This window comes from Pteropus vampyrus, unplaced genomic scaffold, assembly GCF_000151845.1.
Source record: "Pteropus vampyrus isolate Shadow unplaced genomic scaffold, Pvam_2.0 Scaffold137, whole genome shotgun sequence".
NCBI classification, from domain to species: Eukaryota; Metazoa; Chordata; class Mammalia; order Chiroptera; family Pteropodidae; genus Pteropus; species Pteropus vampyrus.
This window is the reverse complement of record NW_011888918.1, coordinates 5,032,285-5,039,375: the sequence shown is the minus strand read 5'-3', so window position 1 is coordinate 5,039,375 and position 7,091 is coordinate 5,032,285. Positions and strand designations below refer to the sequence as shown.

General features: G+C 41.4%; 1 pseudogene; it reads left to right on the top strand.

Annotated features, from left to right (window-relative positions):
• The first annotated feature begins 4,409 nt into the window (after positions 1-4,409).
• Positions 4,410-4,525, top strand: LOC111744588 (annotated as a pseudogene).
• Positions 4,526-7,091: the final 2,566 nt, after the last annotated feature.

The window sequence follows — 7,091 nt, the reverse complement described above, 5'->3', positions numbered from 1 at the left end:
GTGGAAGAAGCAACTGGCTTCCCATTTTTGTGGATTTTCCCTGCATTGGCTACAGTTCCAGTGCAGCATAGGATGGCTAACATTTCAACAGAAAACCCACTGTCTTTCTGGCAGAGGAGCCAGAGGATTGAGCCCAGAATAATCAAGGTTGCTTCAGAGTGATGGGTGAATTCTGGAAAAAGGAAAGGAGAGAGCCAGAGAACAGAGACCCAAAATTCTCTGTATAAACTCTGCTTAAGTCCTCTGACTCATGACTGAACCACAAATGAGCAGAATCTCAGTTAAAGGTAAAAGAACCAAATTGAGACTTGAACAATTGCCTGCTACAAGTAAGACAGAGTTTGTAGTTTGAGTATAACCAGTTTAAGTGCCTGATAAAAGAAAAATATCAACACTGTTCTGAAGGATAAAATAGAATCCAGAGTCTCCCCAATATAACCTTCAAAATATTAAGGTTATGATCTAAAATTGCTCAGCAGTATCACTTCTCAGCCTTTTGGCTAAGATCAAAATTGCTCAGCATATAAAGAACCAGGAAAATGTGACCCACTCTCAATGGAAAAGCAAACAACAAAAGCCAATTCCAAGACAACTCAGATAATGGAATTATCAGACAAGTATTTTAAAGCAACTATCATAACTATGTTCAAGAATATAAAGAAAAATACATTGATAATAAATAAACGAATAGGAAACCAAAACAGAAAAATAGAAAATATTAAAAAGAACCAAATGGACAAAAAAGGAAAAAAAAAAAGAAAAAGAACCAAGTGGAAATTTTAGAACTAAATTTACTGGCGCCAGATCTCATCTGATCCCGGAAGCTAAGCAGGGTTGGGCCTGGTTAGCATTTGGATGGGAGACCGCCTTTGAATACCGGGTACTGTAAGCTTTAAAAAATAAATTAATTAAATAAAATAAAAATAAAATAAAAAAATAAAAGTTCACTGGATAGGTTTAATGGCCAAATAAAGATCTCAGGAGAAAGAGAAAATAAACTTGAAGGTAGATTAATAGAAAGTAACCAATCTGAAAGAAAAAGATAGGAAGAAAAAAAAAAAACAGTCACAGGTACCTGTGGAACTATATGAAATGTCTAATATGTAGGTAATTGGAGTCTCAGAAGAAGAGAAAATGAGACAGAAAAACATATATTGAAAAGCATATATGGAGGAGGATCCAGTCAAGAGGAAGAGGTCAAATATATGGGGAAGATAAAAGAACACAAATAAGAGAAATTTTTATAAAAGGGAAGGGATGGAATCCAAATTGTAAGTGTAGGGATTTGACTAAGGTAGAAAAGACGATAGCCTTTGCATTGCAACAGGAGGGAAGAGAATAGAATGGGAGCAAACACAGGTAGATTTATGTCCCAGGTGGGGATTTTCATTTGATGGCTTCTATTCTCCCTGTTAAAGAGAGTGATTGAGAAACAGAGAGAGACAGAAAGTTAGCTGCTGCAAGTAGAGGGGGAAAAAAGGGTCATGGTGGGAGACTGAGTTCATCACAGACACTCAATAGGGTTCCTTGGGTTAGTGAGGGCTCATTTAAACATAGGAATTATAAATTTATGTAGAACCAATATGCCCTGTTGTGTGACTTTCCCAGAGGCTGCTTATGTGCAAGCACAATGATTTTGGATACTTGGGTTCATCCACAGTTGGGACTTTGTCAAACGGGCGTGACAAAATGACAAAGGATCAAGCTTAGGGTATAGGCATAGACTCTTAAGTTTGATAAGGAGGGCAAAAAAGAAGCAAGAGGGCTGATGGTGTGGGGATAATTAGGGAAATCAATAAAGCAGAGGTTCTGAAGAGGGGGAAATTGTTGCAGTAGGAACAACTGAACAAGCCAGCTGAAAGGAGGGGAGATAGAAGGAGGTAGAAGACCGACTCAATGATTTTGGAGTGGAACCATTTCCAGTGATGCCAGAGCCCAAAGTGTGACTGTGGAAGTGGGTGGCTTAGAGAGAATAGAGATAGATGGTCTTCAGGGAGAAGAAAGTCAAGAAACGGACTCCAACCTATACTGAATTTACCTAGGATGAGAGAAGGATGTGACAGATGCTGAGATCTTTGAAGAATGAGGGACCAGGGGTCAGCAAATGGCAGAGGCTCTCAGAAGGGGAAGAAGATAGCAGAGCCATACAGCTGAGACTTAGAAAAATGTTCTGAGGAAAGAGGGAAGTAAGGAAGACAAACTCCTTACCTTCCATCTTTTATGTCGTGGTATAGAAAACATAACGAGCCACCACCTGAGAAGGACACAGCAGAAACAGTGCCTGTGGGTGTATTACTTTTCTCTAGCTGCACAACAAATTACCACAGATTTAGCAGCTTAAAACAACACCCCTTTATCATCTCATGATTTCATCAGTCCCAGCACTGCTTAGCTGGGTCCTCTGCTCTGGGTCTCACAGGGCTGCCATCAAGGTGTCGGCCAGATTGTCATCAGGAGGCTCTATTAGGGAAGAATCCGCTGCATCAGCACTCACTCAGGTTGTAGTCAGAATTCATTTCTTTTTGGCGGGTGGCCAAGGCCCCTGGCTTCCTGCTGGCCATCTGCTGGGGGCTGTCCTCTGTTCTTAGAGGCCACTCTCTGGGCTTAGCCAGGTGGGCTTTCCCAGTATAGCCACTTATTTCATCAAGTCTCTAGTACGACTCTATTAGCAATAGAGTCTGATATAACATAACTTAATCACAGGTGCCACATCCCATCACTTTTGCCACATTCTATTCATTAGAAGCAAGTCACAGGTGCACATGGGCTCAAGGGGAGGGCACTCCACAAAGGGTGCACACCAAGAATCACGGGTAATGGGAGTGCCTTAGGTTCCGTCTCCACAGAAGGGAAGGGGCTATGCGGTGCATGCTGGTCACTATGTGGCAGCGTGGGTGGTAGAGCTGGGAGGTGGGAGCTGGGTCAAGGCAAGGAAATGCTAAGTACTTGAGGATGAGGATTTGGCAGAGGATGGATGGGGTAACAGGGGAGGGGCTTAGAATTTGGGTACAAGCTGACGGAAATTGGGTTCTCTGCTTTTCTTCACTACATGTACTATGGAAAAGAAATCTGCTTACTTACAAAAACATGTTGTGTTAAATAGTTAACTTTGCCAAATATATTTTGACTCTATTTCCTCTGAAAAGCTGGCCTCTTTAAAGAGCAAATGGTTGAGGCACATACACTGAGACAGCCTGAGAGAAGTCTTGAAGATAATAGAAACAAAATGACAACCTATCTCCAGTATAAAAGGCAGAGGAGAACCAGAGGGTAGAAATTGCTCCAAGAGAAATAAGAGAGCTAGCTGATGTTTTGAAATTGGAATCAAACCTAGTAAGTTCAATAGAGTTGGGTGAAATGAAATTGTGTAACTGTCACAATGACCAGAGGATGGTTGCTAAGACACACAAGGATCATAAAAGTGATGAGAGACACCTTGCAGCCCTAGCCAGGGCATCTGGGATCTAAGTCAATATACATCCATATGACAAAGAAAGGTTCGTTAAAATTATAATTTAAATATATACTGCATGACATTAACATGGTTTTTAAAAAGAAGCAACCAGTAGTGGAAAGCTGGTGGTTAGAAAGGGGAGAATAAAATGAAAAGTTTTTCCAATAGAATATTTATTTATAAAGGACTTAGGGTTGAAGTTATATTGGACACATCACAGTGAATTCATTTTCTGGCTCTCTCACTGGAGTGGACTAGAAGTGAAGACTCCTCCTCGCCTTCCATTCTCATGCAGATATTTGGGTTCACACCACGAGCGCCTAGATGTTGGTCCCTAATTACATTCACCGCTTACAGAAACCAGGGTTTCTTGGACACTAGCTGATTCTGCACACAGGCAAGAGAAGTCAAAGCAGACCTAAGCCTGCCAGATGATGCCAGAAATGTGTAGTTTTAAAAGTGTTTGAAACAGTTTTAAGAGGAAAAGGAACACAACAGAAAAAAAATTTTTTTAAGGCAAAATGGTGACAATATGAGTATCAGAAAAAGCTTTTTCACAGTTATCACTTGTAAAAGGCCTGGATCCGTAATGACATTGAATATGAGTTAGACTTAAAAAGGTAAAGGTGAGTTCTCCCAAAGGTCATCTATTCAATGTGCATACCATAGCCATGTTTCAGTTAATAATTAAGTTGTGAATTTCTTGTATTTATATACAGATGGTGTGACACTTAGGGATGAAAGATGCACTAGGTGGTATTATTTTTAAGTGAGGGTTTTACATATTTTATTATTGTGGAACACAAAATTTGACCACAGGAAGCCATTCCCATAGGTAATTGCCAGGTTGGGTGAAATTAGTTTAGAGGACGTGATTCCATAGTGTAGCCGTTAGCACGTCTGCTTTACACACAGAAGGTCCTGGATTTGTGCCCCAGTGGAGCCATAGCCCATGGTCTATAGCCATACCATCCTGAACAAGCCCACTGTCTGATCTTGGAAGCTAAGCAGGGTTGGGCCTGGTTAGTACTTGGATGGGAGACCACCTAGGAAGATCAGGTGCTGTAGGCATAAATAATAATAATTTTTAAAAGAAGAAATTAGTTTAGAAGGCACACCCAGGCCCCATCCCTAGACTTACCCAATCTCCAGGTGACTCCACATCTGCAACAGTATACCAGCTCCAAATATGGAGCGCAAACCCTAATTTTAAGTGTATATAAATCCCAAATCCTCACTGTAGTCATCTTAGCCCACCTGTGAGGCTGATTTTGCCTGCTTTATTTGGACAGAAGCTTGAAAGTTTGAATAGGAGCTTGAAAGTTTGGATAGAATCTTGAAAATAAATATAAAGATGATGAATGATGTTTCAAACATATATTAACATTTTTGTGATAGATTTAAGGGTATATGTGATAGTAACTGCTGTCATTGGGATAATTTACATTTTATCTGTTCTTTTGGGTAATTTTAAAAATTTAATTTAAAATTTTAATTGCTTTTAAAAATTCACATAACATTAAATTAACCATTTTACAGTTTATAATTTTTACCTGCTTGTTAAGGAGTTGGAAAAGTTTAAAAGCAGGTGACATATTAGACTTGTTATTTTAATCTTAGATGCATTAAGTTTAAAGGTTAAATGCTCAAATAAATCTGATCAGATCTATAAGTTGAGGCTTATTATGTTTTGTAAATAGTGTTTAAATGCTTAGTGTCTAAAATTTTGTTAGATTTTAAGTCTGCTTTGTTAGATGCTTAATTATAGTTTAAACCATCTATGCTAATTTAATTAATCAAGTTTGCAAGTGATGAGTAAAAAGGAAGCACTCTTTTTTGAATTTGTTAATTTTCTTTTATTCTATTTTTATTGTTGATTATTTATAATAATTAATTTTTATAATGATGAATATGTTGCTCAAATACATACCTTTCCCAGGGAAGGAAGCCCTCTATAGTCCACTCCACACTCCATCTTCTACTCCATCTCCAAGAGGAAAGAATTCATACTGGTCACGGTCTGGAGGTGGAGCTCATCTCTGTACCTCTCAAAGTCTAGCCTGTTGCTTCTCCAACATTAATGTGCGTGGGACTCACCGGCAGATTTTGATTCCAAACCACTGGGATGGGTGGGATGTAAATTTGCATTTCTACTGAGCTCTTGGTGCACAGCTTGCCCCTGGCCAGGGAGCCATGCTATGAAGCTTATGAAGTGCATGCTCTGCGTATGTGAGCATGTGAGCATGTGGCTCTTTTCAATGATCCCAGTTACCAGTTATGAGAGGGCTGAAGTTGCTCCCTCACCCGGATGAGTGAGCTCTCGCTCACACTCATGCTCACACTCTCTTGTGTTTTCTCTGTGGATGGAGCAAACTGTTTTTCTGTCATATTGTACCAGGGCCCGGGGTGAAGGGATTGGAGGTGGGGGTGGGGGTGCTGCTGCCCTCCTCTACAGAGACATTGAGGCAACTGCCTCCTGTCCCCTGCTTTTAAGTCTTACATTCTCTGTGCTGATCTCTGATGAGAGTTTGGCCTTGCCATCCATCACAGACATCAGAGCCAAGACTATTTGGGTATTGTTGTGGGGGAATAAATAGAGCAGGAGGCCTGATGTAATTTTATTTTTGTGTGTGATTCCCCCCACTAGATGTAAGCTCTCCAAGGGCCAGGACTTTGATTTTATTCACCTCTGCATCCCCAGGAGTTAGAACAGTGGCGGACACATCCTAGGGGCTCAGTAAGTGTTTATGGGATAAATGAGCCTGTTTTGGCTCTAGGCATTCAAGCCAACCCTTCTGGAATTCGTTGTTGGGGTCCAAGTCTTACCTGATAAAGACAGTAATTTAATGCCTTCTTAGCCTCTTTTGTGCCTGTGTCTCCCTCACAGGAGGGAAAATGTGAGCTAGGGCAGGATTTAGGTCTCCTTATGCTCCTTGCCATAATGCAATCTCAATGCCACTTCCATCTCCAGCCCAACTGCGGGGTTCTGCAGAGGCCAGGCCAGAGGGCAAGTGCTCTGCACCCCAGGCCATGGAAGGACATAAAATCAGAGGCAGGAACAGAGTAGTGGGCTAATAAGAAAAACCCCAAGGCCCAAAAAGCTGCGAGGGGAATGTGATGAGTTGCCAAACTTCAGAGAGCAGAAGCAAATATCAAAGCCAGGGACTACAGCCAGGAATCCACAATCCAGGGAGATGAAGAGAAAGAGCAAGTGGGCGGTGGTAACTGGGGCGGGGCCGAGGCCTTTCCCTGGGGCAGGCATGTGAAGCTTGCTTTAATGTGCCTCCAGGAGCGGTGCTAGGGTGGGTCAGGAAGATTAAAGGGGGCCATGGGTGGGATGGACAGAACGGTATTTCCCAGGGGCTCTTAATTTTCCAAAGTGAAAGCTGGGGAGACAGCATGGTTATCTTAGAAGTCACAAGGCTGGCTTCAAATCCCAGCTTCCACTTCATGAATGCAAAACCCGAGCGAGTTACTTAAAAGTCATCTCACCTTCACTTCAGACTGTTAGGAAGGTGCAAACCCTTCATCAGCTTAAAATCTATATACCACCAACAATCTCAAAATGACATTAGGCATGCACCCGCCAGAAAGTGTCTACATCAGGATTGCTGGGGATTTAGGGAATGAGATTAAA